This window comes from Vespula pensylvanica, chromosome 21 (assembly GCF_014466175.1).
Source record: "Vespula pensylvanica isolate Volc-1 chromosome 21, ASM1446617v1, whole genome shotgun sequence".
In the NCBI taxonomy this organism is placed as follows: domain Eukaryota; kingdom Metazoa; phylum Arthropoda; class Insecta; order Hymenoptera; family Vespidae; genus Vespula; species Vespula pensylvanica.
Window position 1 is genome coordinate 2,310,295 of NC_057705.1, and position 12,790 is coordinate 2,323,084.

Sequence of the window (12,790 nt, forward strand, 5' to 3'; positions counted from 1 at the left end):
TTTTTTTATATATATATATTTATTCAGAAACGTTTATATAACGTGAAACTAGATTCATTAAAACTGCAACGATTTTTTGTGTAATACATTTTCTTTACAAACGGGTACTTAACTCCTTCTTTCGATTCAATGATCTATAAATCTATTTTGTTTTCTTCTACTTTTTTTCTATTTTATAAATAAAAATGTATAAAATAAAAATTAATTTTCTTAACTTTGGATATTAAGTTTTATAATCAACGGAATGAAATTCTTTTTAGAGACGTAATTATCTAGTTGAATAAAATCTCTTTCGTTGTGAAATAATCGTAAAGGAAGATCGTACGAAAATTCCTAAGTTTGTAATTTTGGGATTTGAAAAACAAAAGAAAAAAAAGAAGAAAGAAAAAGAAAAAGAAAATAGAAATTAGCCTAGAAAGTCTCGAAAAAAATATAATTGATTTTAAAAAGTCATTTATGAACTTTCTTGTCCACCCAACCTAAACACACATAAACACACACAAACATATATATATATATATATATATATATATATATATGTATATAATCAACTTTCTGGGAAAAAATGTAATAAGATATATGAGTTTGTAACTTAATAATAGTTGTATGATGTTATAGAGCGTTAAAATCCATCGGAGATATGTGTTAGCACATTACTAACAGGAAACGAGAAATCTCATTTTCAGACACACGTGAAATTTACTTGACAATTGTAAGAGATAACGATTACTCTTATAACAGTAGAAAGTTCGAAGTTGTTCGGAAAGTTCGTGCCATTGTGAATTGTTTTCATATAATTCAATGAGATACAAAATTGAAGGGAATCATTAATTTGAAATAAAGAAAACGAGAAAGAAAAAAAAGAAAAAAAGAAAGAAAGAAAGAGGAAGCAAAATTTTGAAAATTTCATCAAATGTTTCTTTTATTTATTTATTTATTCATTTATTTATTTATTTATTTTTATTCAATGCAAATAATTATATACGAGTTAAAAAATAATTTATTAATCATTAATTTTAACACTAGACTTTACTGTTAAGCCAAAAAATAAATTTCTTTTAAGTATATATATTATACTTTTAATAGACATACAAAATGAAATATTGCAAAAGAAACTATTTTCCAAACATATTAAACGAAATTAGTAAAATTGCTTAGAGTCAAGAAAATGGATGCATGGAAGATTCATTTGCATAATTTTTTACATTAGACATTACTTCCATTGAAAAAGTAAATATATTTTTTTCTCTTCCCTTTTCTCTTTTTTTCTCTACCATTACACTTTTAATATATACCTGAAGTATTAAAAATCGAAAATGATTTAAAAACATTTTGAATGAAGTTTTGAATATAACATTGATTGTCAATTATCAATGACCTTTCATTCCTGTTTACTTTTGCCTTATCAATAGCATCCGACGTGTTAATCGACACGATCGATATTTTTGTTGGAATATATGGAAATTATGTAAATGGATGATGGAAAAACTGAAATATGGCGGATCTAACGATGACATAGTAGCGTGGGTGAGTCGCGTTTAAATCTAAAGAGAGAAAGTACTTACACACACGTGTATAGTGTTTCGCATTAGTCCTCTCGGTAAATTATTTTTATGAAAGGAATACATGGGCGCTGTGCAAATCGTATCGGAATGATATCTCTCTGACTATCATTACTATCTCCTCGTATCTCGATAGTTGGAAAAGCGTACGTCGTAATGCTATGTAAATCAAACGACTCTCGCCATTTTGCTTCAATTTTCTTCTAAACACGCCTGCGTAAAATTGATTTCGATACGACGACGTTTCACTCTGAACATATATGTACATATGTGTGTATATATGTATGTATATAAGTGTGTATATATACATGCTCCAGTTATATTATTTTTTCTCCTTTCTATACGATATATCATTTTTGTATTCTTTTTTTCTTGTTTTTTTTTTTTAATTTTTATTACATTTTTTTTTTTTTTTAAATAAAATTTCTGTTCTATGTTTTATCAGAGAGATTATTCTTAATAGCCGTCGTAGATTCATATAATAAAGTTGTATACTAGTGAGTTTTATTATAGTTTCTCGTGCGACGAAACGAGAGGAAATGTCTTGCATCGTATCACTTTTTTTTTTTTTTTTTTTTTTTTATTATTATTTAAGAAATTTTCTCTTCTTTTTTCTGTTTTTTTTTTCTTCTTTCTTTTCTTTCTTTTCTTTTTTTTTTTTTTTTTTAATTAAAAAATATAGTAATTATTATCGATGGCTGTCGTTAATTCGTATAATAAAGCAACTTAGTATACTTTAATTATCGTTTATCATGCGATAAAACGCAAGAAATGTCTTGCATCGCACGTGTGTATATACATATATATCTTTATTATTTAAATATTTTTTGTCATATTTAAAAATATAGCAATTATTTTCAATATATCGTCGATTCATAAATAAAATAATGTAAAACAAAATAGTATACAAAATGATATGATTTATTATAGTTTCTCTTACGATTTAATACAAAAACCGAGTACGTGATTTTTATTAATATTATATAAAAAAAAAAAAAAAAAAACCATTTCATTTATGAAAAAAAAAAAAAAAAAAAGAAAGAAAACAAGATTTATTTCTATACTACAAATTTTCATTCTGAACACACACACACGCGCACACATTTGCACTACATATACATATTTAATTACAGTATCTTTTTCCTTTATTTCTTCCTTTCTTTTTTACTTTATTTTTTAAATAAAATATATAATTCTTATTAATATTCTTGTCGGATAATTTTATCTTCATAAAGACAGATTAATCTTAATAGTCGTTTTTGATTCTTATAATAATGCAATATATGGTAGTATGACTTTTTTATAGTTTTTTTTTTGCAATTCGAAAAAACGAATACACAACCATCTTTAAAATGCATCCTTATTCGAATATATCTTCCCATAGTAAAAACATCAATATCTCATCATCATCATCATCATTATCATCATCATCATCATCATCATCATCATCATCATCATCTTCGTCATTATCACGAATGAATTTTTTATAATTGGTTATATTCGAAAGGGAAGCTAACCATCGAAAGCCTTACGAGATTCGCGTTCTCATTATCGTAATAAAGTTACTTTACTTAACTTGTATTATCCCACGTTCATAGAGTACGTATCAAAAGGGTGGGTGTGTCTATATGATGAGTTGCTAACAAGCTTCGCGAGAGTTCTTCTCTCACCTGTCAAGAATCATATCGTTGGTGAAATGAAACGGGCGTCAGTGAAAAATTACGGAAAATTTATATCCCTTTCTCCTTTGTTGATCGTACGGAAAGATGTCGTTCGAATGATTTATGAAATATTTCATGTTACTTTCTAAAATACGGAAAGACAGAGACAGAGAGAAAGAGAAAGAGAGAGAGAGAGAGAGAGAGAGAGAGAGAGAGAGAGAGAGAGAGAATTCACGATCGATAAACGATTATATTTATTTAAACGTCAATATTATTTTACGATTTTGTTATAATATTCTTTCGAAATTGTATCTATTTTTGATTTGATTGTTATTACTTATTTTTATTTATTATATTATATAATTTATCATATGAATTAATATCATCATCATCATCATCATCATCATCATCATTATTATTATATATCATTTATTACATTTATTATTTGTTATCATTTATTTTTCTTTCTCTCTTTTCCTTCTTTTATTCGAGATATTATTTAAATTATTTTATAAAATGCATTTGAATATTTATAATCTCATATATATATATATATATAAATATATAATGCATATATATATATAATTATGTAATCGTAATTAGATATAGGATTAATAGATAATAACTACTTTTAAATGTTCGAAAGATTGGCGCGCGAGAGTTTAAATTGCTAATAGTTTGTATATAAGATGCTAGATGGCACTAGTCACTGTTCGTTTCTCGCAACTAAACGCATTTGGTTAAGACTATAACAGGAGCCAGGTTGACCGCGGCTCTCTGTCTTTGCGCAGCGGCAATATCGTAACCAATGAGGTTCTACCGAGGTGCGATTATTGCTAGTTGAAAACTTTTACCAATACCCCGCCATGACGATGTGAAATACCATCGGCTACGGCAATTTTTGGAAACCCCTGCGGGGGTTCATAAATATTATTATACAAAAAGAAAGCAAGCTTTACGTCTCCTTACGTTGATGGACGATTATATTATATTTTTTTTCATCCGAAATTAAATAAAATTTCATGTTAAAATTTCTTTCAATTTATTTTTCCTTTTTTGCTAATTTTTTTTTTTTTTTTTGTATATTCCACGAAGGATTACAATATTAATTTTAATTCATTATTACATACAAATTTGAGAAATTAATGCTTTTGTTTTAAAGGTATATATATATATATATATATATATATATATATTTTCTTCTTTTCTTCTCTAATTCTTATTTTGGATCATAGTTAATATATATTGATTTTAATCAATTTGTATGAAATGTTTATTTTTTTATATGTGATATAATTAGTGTATAGTAATAATACTAGCGTTGTATATTAGAGTATATATTTGTATTACTAATATATTTTTTATTTATCTCTTTTTTTTTTCTTTCTAACGAAACTCGTATACTTTATAAACCTTTGATAGACACTTGAAACAATTTTTTGTTTTGTATATTATTGCACGCTCTTGCTAATCGTCTAGTAGTCTACCGACTGATTTCATTGATCGAAGTGATGCAATCTTGAAATGAATCATGTTCACGGTTGAAAGAACTGCAGATATATATATATATATATATATATATATATATATATATATATATATAATAAAGAAAAAACATTTCATACTGTTAGAACGTTTAACAAATTTCTTGGTTTTTTTTTTTTTTTTTTTATTTATCCTCTGAAATTTTCATTCCTCAATTAATTTCAATTTGAATCCAATCAGAATTTTGTTACAACTCTTGTTTCTATATTTATCTAATATTAATTAGAAAATATATAATGTATATTATATCTCAATTGTTGCTGCATTTAAAAAATTTTTCGACATACTTAATACAATATACCATAAAAATACAATTCTTATAAAAATATCAGTATATCTAATAACACAATCATATCATTGATAGTATTCAAAGTAATAAAATTATATCAATATTATTACTTAAATAGAATAATAATAATAATAATAATAACAACAACAAAGAAAAAATTGACATATTAATTATAGTAATATCAATATCAAATTTATTATTTCTTTCATTAATTCTTTTTTTTTTTTTTTTTTTTAATAGTCAACGACACTACCAAATTTAATGGATAAATAAATATTCATTAACAATTTTCTACTTTGAGTTTATCGATTGATTTGAGTTAGTTTTCAACAAATGATGAGAAGTGAATCTCGTTATGGTTGAAACTGTCGCAGATGTGTAATAATAGTTTGTGCTATGTATCGCATTATATCCATTGAAATCGTACGTCCATATGGCGTTACGCGTGTTAGTTGCTCGTATATAATGATCGGATGACGACGTCGACATTTAGGGTCCATCTACCACGTGATTTCCGTTGTATGGTCATACCGAATAATGGATTTGTTTGTAAAACTATTGGATAGGCATGCCGGCAACGAATAGAATGCATCATGCGAAGGACGAGCCACTGTTACTGCGGTGTCCGATTAACCCATTTAACCATCGTATCGATCCGACAACATTCTACCATCCTTGTGGAAATCAACGTATTTAAGTATAATATATCTTACGTTTTATTTTATATTTATTTAGTTATAAAGAGAATGAATGAAATAAAAAAGAGATAAAGAATCGTTAGGATATAGTAGGAATATCAATCCACCGTCAGGTGTAATATTAAAACCAAAGCAATTGTTATATATTTTTATATATATTTTTTTTTTATTGTAGTTTCTTCTTATTTTATTTTTTTTTTCATCTCATTTTTTTCTTTTTTTTGATTTTTCGTTACTACGTTTACCATTGATTTATATCAAAAGCTTTTTTTTAGGTTTTATATCATATTAGGTTTTATATATATTAATACTATTATATATATATATATATATATATTTTGTTATAAAATACTATGAGAGAAAGAGAGAGAAAAAATATACTTCGTTGATATTAGTATTAATAATACTATATTACAATCATATTCCAATATTAAAACAATATTATTAAAAGAAATATACTATAACTTTCACGTTCTCTAATTTCTATACAAAAAACTTAACTCACAAAGAATCAACTCGTCGCAGAGATTTAACCTCTTCCTCGACGAAAAGAATGCATCAATAGATCGATTCTCTCTTTTCAATCATTTTAAATGTCAACCCCGTAATAAAAAAAAAAAAAAAAAAAAAAAAAAAAAAAAAAAAGAAAAATAAAAAAAAAAGAATCTTTTTCCCGATTTGCTAAGAATCATTGATTTATGATAGATTCATGCGAATAAAAAGTCATTGACTCGTAATCAGAAAAAAATGGTTTGAAGGTGGGGGTGGTAGGAGGAGGGGGGAGGAGGAGTGGACTGGAAGAAAATCAATAAACGCTGATAATACTAACACACGCACACACACACACATGTTCTACGTGTAAGACTTTTAATTGCATAATTTGACGGCACATAACTTCTCTCTACGATCTTTCGCATATCGTCAAACTCATTCTCCATTTCGAGGAAGCTTATCTCTCGCTTTCACGTTTTGGGAACTTGTGCCAAATGCACCCCAAGAGTAATTAAAAGTCTGCCGTCGTCGATCAAGGCATTTTCTCTTTATCTCACTCTCTCTCTCTCTCTCTCTCTCTCTCTCTCTCTCACTTCTTTATCTCTCTTTCTCTATCTCTATCTTTCTGTCTCTCTCTCTCTCTCTCTCTCTCTCTCTCTCTCTTTTCATTTTTCATTCTCTTTCTCGCTCATTCTCTCTCTTTCTCTGTTACTCTCAGTTTTCTCTCAGTTTATTCTCTTCTCTTCTACAGTTTCTCCCCTTTTTCTCTTTTTCCTCTCGCCTTCCTGTCTCCGAAGGGCGAGGGCATCATTCAGAACGCAATAAGTAAAGTTCCAACTTTTCCTGGGGTTTTTCGACTCGGCTAAAACTTTCATCGAGGCACGATCTGATACTTAGTTGTAACGTTCCTCGAGGGCGTGCACCTCATTGGTCGGTAAGCTGTTCCCACAGAGATGGGAGAACTTTCTACGATTGTAAATTTTTCCATCAGATTAGATCCACAAAATCTATCTGAAAGAATTTATTTCGGGAGGATTTTATACGGTACGTTGTTTTCTAACGATGTTTTTCTTTTTCCGTTCTCTCTCTTTTTTTTTTTCTTTCTTCTTCCTTTTTTCTCTTTCGCGTTATCATCCTTTTGTTAATTTTTCATTAAAATTTGTTAATTTTTCATTCACATGGGATCGTCAATTGACTTCTCACGTTTCATTTCATTCAAAAATAATTGGAATAAAAAATAATAAGAAATGTTGACGATCAGATTAGATCCTTTAATTTATGTTAAAGAATTCATTCAAAGATCTTTATACGATGTAACAATTATTTCTTGTTTTTTTTTTTTTTCTTTTTTACTTTTCTTTCCTTTTCTTTTCCTTTTCTTTTTTTTGTAATTACATTTTGTCGAGAATGAACTAGGAAATCAATTATATTATTATATCATTAGTTAATTTTAATTTTCCAAATGCAAGTTTCAATTTTGTCGATAAATCGATAGACGTTAATTGAAACTATCAAGCCTTCAAATGAAATTATTCTGAATCACTCTCCTCCTTTAGAAATATCCAAAATTCAAACTCTTAAGATAATTTATCAGAAAATTCTTTTCCATTTATCTATCAAGTATTATCATAAAATTGAATTAAACAAATTGCAATTAATTCAATGAAATAAATTAAAGATAACGAGTATTAATTTTTCTTTTCTTCTTTTTTTTTTTTTTTTTTTTATTCCTTTCTATAAAACTGAATATTTAACGTAATAATTCTAACATTAATAACAAACAAATAATTACAAATCGTTAACGTTTTATTTGCGATAGAATAATGTAAAAAAAAAAAAAGAGATACCATAAGAAAGAAAAAGAAAAAGAAATAGAAAAAGGAAAGAACGAGAAATGAAAAAAGAAAGAAAGAAAGAAAAAAAAACAGATATATATATATATATATATATATATATATATATATATATATATATAATGCAATTAAAACGCATAAGAGCGATTTGTAAATGGGGAAGTCACATGGATGAGAGAAAGATTTAACGTTTAATAAGAAAAATTTCACGGAGAACACGGGGTTTCATCTTGCTATGTAAGAGTAAGGAACGAGCGTGAAAGTTTTCGAGCGTGACGAACGAACGGACTCTCGTGACGTCAAGATGCGTAAAAATGGCGAATAATAATGCATCGTTTGATTCTACAATATCGCGCTTTCATTAATTCGGCTGGTCAAAGGGAATTTGTGAATAAACGATGACAATAAGAAGAAGAACAATAACAACAAGAACAACAACAACAACAATGATGATGATGATGATCGGTTGTAGTATGTAGTAATGATAGTAGTAATGGTAGTAGTAGTAGTAGTAGTAGTAGTAGTAGTAGTAGTAGTAGTAGTAGTTAAGACGGGCCGACATTTATTTCCAATGTAAAAGATTTCGAGATTCGTTCGGTAGGTAACTACAGGGTCCATTTACATATGTACGTACATGTATCTATGTATGTATTTACATGGTGCACATTATTTGTCTTCGTTTTGCAACGTTCACGCACTGATAGCACCGAGCCATTAATCATATCGCTTTATGCGTACGTCATGCGAGTGTTACATGTACGTTTTACTTATACATTTATATATATATATATATGTATGTATGTATGTATGATGTGTGTGTGTGTATGTGTGTGTGTGTGCATAGTTTTAGTTATCATCGTACAGGGTGCTTCACGGTAACTCTTCACTTACTCTCTCTTTCTTTCTTCAATATAGGTAGGCACATAGTTACGTAGTATCCTTTGTTCGTTCAAAGATATTCTATAAAAATTATTCTCTCTTTTATCTATCCAAGTTCAATGGTTTATTATATTCTTTCGATTATCCATATATATGCGTTGGATGTTAAAGGTCGGTAAGATGTATTGAAAGAACGATATCGAAGGTCATTCGTGTACAATTACCTAATTCTTTTCTTTATTTAACCATAAGAAATATCTTTTAAGTAGATATTGCGCTTATGATTATAACCTTTCTATTAAACTTTTTCTTTTTTTTTTTTTCTTTCTTTCTTTCTTTTTTTATCGTAATACGTCATCGTTCTACAGTGAAGAAAATTTTTCTTATTAGAGGTTATTCTTCTTTTAGGGGGAACAGAGATAGGAATATATAGAAGAAGAAGAGAGAAATATATATATATATATATATTTGCAACAGTCTGTATAGATATAGATAGTTAGTATCGTGAGGTAGCGTAGATTCATATACATACGTACATAAATATATAGATACGTGTATACATGCATATATCGCTTATTATTTGTCGACTATAGGTAACGTGCGAGCCACTGACAACCGCGATAGATTAATTGCGTATCACGTCGTCATGGTGATTATAATATCTCCGGTGAACCGATCCTAACTCTCTTCCTTCCGGCTATCGCGGAAATCTCATGGGGTTAATATATTATGGTTAGACAGAAATTTGTATCTATTTTATATATATATATATATATATATATATATATATATATATAGTGTTATGAAAAAATTGTTATGAAAAAAGATAGTGAACTAACAAAAAAATTTTAGGACGAGTGTTTAAATATATATATCTTATGAAATATATAAATAATAATATAATATAAATAGATATAAATACAATATATGAGACATTCATTATTATAAATACATGAATATTTTATATATATAATTTATTTTATATATAAATACATGTTATAAAAAAGATACTGAAGTAAAAAAAAAAAAAGAAAAATCCGAAAAAACATCTATTCACAAAGAATAAGAATAAGAATAAGAATAAAAATAAAGATAAGGACAACGATAGAGATAAACATAAGGATAAGAAGGATAATAGAAAAAAAGTCAAGGAATAAGAAGAAGAAGAAGAAGAAGAAGAAGAAGAAGAAGATAGCTCCATTGCAATCGATAGCGAACAACAGCGTTGCTAAAACAAGCAAGCTCGGTCGGTGTAGGTCGCCGTGCCTTCCGGTCTTAAGTCATTCGCATACAATCACAAAGGACATACATATACATACATATATACATCCATATATACATACATACATTCATCCATCCATCCATCCATCCATTCATCCATATATACATGCATCCATACATTCATCCATACATTCATCCATCCATCCATCCATCCATCCATCCATACGTACATACATATATACATAAATACGTATATACATTCATCCATCCATCCATACATACATATATACGTATGTACGTGTGTATGTATATATATATATGTATGTATGTATGTATGTATGTATGTATGTATGTATGTACGTACATACGTATAGATACATTGTACCGACACAATGCCTCCTTCCTTCTTGGCTGTCGTTCTTTCCACGTGTTGGATAATGGATGAGGGACGATATTTACATATTTTTCCATGTTCGTGCCGCGTGTCGGTCGACGGGTAGGTCAGGCGAGGCACTGCCAAGCACCATAGTACTACTTACCCATGGCAGCAGCTCGGTTTGTACTTAGCACGAAGATGTTACGTTGGAAAAGATTGTTTAACGAAAAGTCTCAAGAGAGACAGAAGGAGAGAAAGAGAAAGATGAACATTGAACATGAAAAATTATTGCCTTGTTCTCTGCGTATTTGTAACCGTTAGAAGATAACTACAAACACGTAGACACACGTACAAATGCACACATGTACTTATGTTACAGATATGTGTACTCATAGATATATACGTGTAGTATATTAAGAAAAGTTTTCAAAAGAAATTAAGACGTATTAGGTTATTTAATGAAAAATTTTGAGACAGAAAAAAGAGAGAGAGAGAGAGAGAGAGAGAGAGAGAGAGAGAGAGAGAGAGAGAGAGAGAAAGACTATGCTATCAATATTGCTTCAAAGAAAATATTGTTTAATAAAAAATCTAAAAGAACGAAAAAGTTATGGTCTGATTAATCGTAATCACACATTTATTAAATACGCACACATACACTCAACCACTCGACACACACATACATCACCGACTTTAAATATATAAAAAAGATCGTCCAACGAAATGTTTGAAGAGATCAAAAGAGAAAAAGAATATTATTGAAAAAAGAATAGTTATCGCTCGTTTGTTCGGCTACTTGCTCTCGTAACTAGATACATACGTACATAGATAAATACATACACGAATAAATACATCCATAGATAGATAGATAGATAGATAGATAGATAAATAGTTAGATATATAATGCATAAAGAGATTCTGGTGTATGGAGATGCGATACCTTTCCATTCCACACGTCGTTGCAGAGCTCGTAATTGCCTGTTGCTCGAGATTTTCCATTCTATCGTTCGAGAAAGGATTTAGAACTGCCAGCCGCGGCAATAGCCATCGTGAATTATTTCTCCTTCGACCTCCGACGGCGAGCTCTCATCCTTGACTTCTACGGACGAGGATTATGGCTTCGACGGATCACAAAGAGCCCGACGAGATGAGCTTTATTTTATTGCCCTGCAATGACTCTCTGATACTTATCGCGTCGGAGCGACAGTGAAACGTTTCATTTTTTATTTTCTAGTTTCTTTTTTCTCTTTTTTTTTTCCCTTGTATTTTTTTCTATTTTTTTTTTTTTTTGTAAATTTATTTTTTTATCTTCTCTCTCTCTCTCTCTCTCTCTCTTTCTCTTTCTGTCTCTAATTTTTTTTTTCTGTCTCCTCTTTACCTTTACGTTATCCTTTTCGCGGCTCACGTTCACGATGCAAACGATCGTAAGCATAAATTAACTTTCGTCTCGCTTCGTTATTTGCGTTCTTCGTGCCTTTGGTCTCTCTCTCTCTCTCTCTCTCTTTCTTTCTCTATCTATCTATCTATCTATCTATCTATCTATCTATCTATCTATCTATCTATCTATCTATCTATCTATCTATCCATCTATCTATCTTTCTCAAGAAGGAAACTCAAGCTCCCATTCAATGGAACCTCTCCTCATTGATTATCAATTTTTAACTCACGATCTCGTTTGGATTCTCGATCGATCGAATCGAAACAATCGTGTCTACATAAACTCAGTGAAATTTCTTTGGTCTTTGAAATTCACTGTTCCGTAGAGAATTCCCCCCTTCAATCCGCCCCCTCAACCTTCCCTTACTCTGCTTAGATACAACACACAACGGGAAGAGAAACGCCGGGATTCGTGGAACGTTTACAGGGCCGATGTCGAGGTCAATGGAGGTTACTATCCCAGGTCGTAGACGGGCGAACGATTTTTCATCCTGACGCCTTCTTCTTCTTCTTCTTCTTCTCCTTCTTCTTCTTCTTCTTCTTCTTCTTCTTCTTCTTCTTCTTCTTCTTCTTCCTTTCGCTCTCAGCGATACAAAGACTTCTCGACACGTTCGACCGTACTGATCAGATTCGATCGTAGAGATCGTTATTATTTTCCATCTTGTTACAAGACAATTTGTGTTGTAACCGAGTTCAATTAATTATCTGCCGTTTCTTACTTAATTAATTGTCTTTCGCGATTTTTTTCTCCTTTTTTTTTTCCTTACTTTCTTTTTTTTT

At 29.4% G+C, this 12,790-nt stretch overlaps 1 protein-coding gene and 1 non-coding gene across 5 annotated transcripts in view; both read left to right on the forward strand.

Annotated features, from left to right (window-relative positions):
- LOC122636288 (puratrophin-1-like) overlaps window positions 1-12,790 on the forward strand; it is a 346,508-nt gene that overhangs the window by 76,180 nt on the left and 257,538 nt on the right. The window lies entirely within an intron of this gene.
- LOC122636407 lies at window positions 4,003-4,143 on the forward strand. The gene has a single exon (XR_006328934.1). It is a non-coding gene; the product is annotated as a U4 spliceosomal RNA (small nuclear RNA).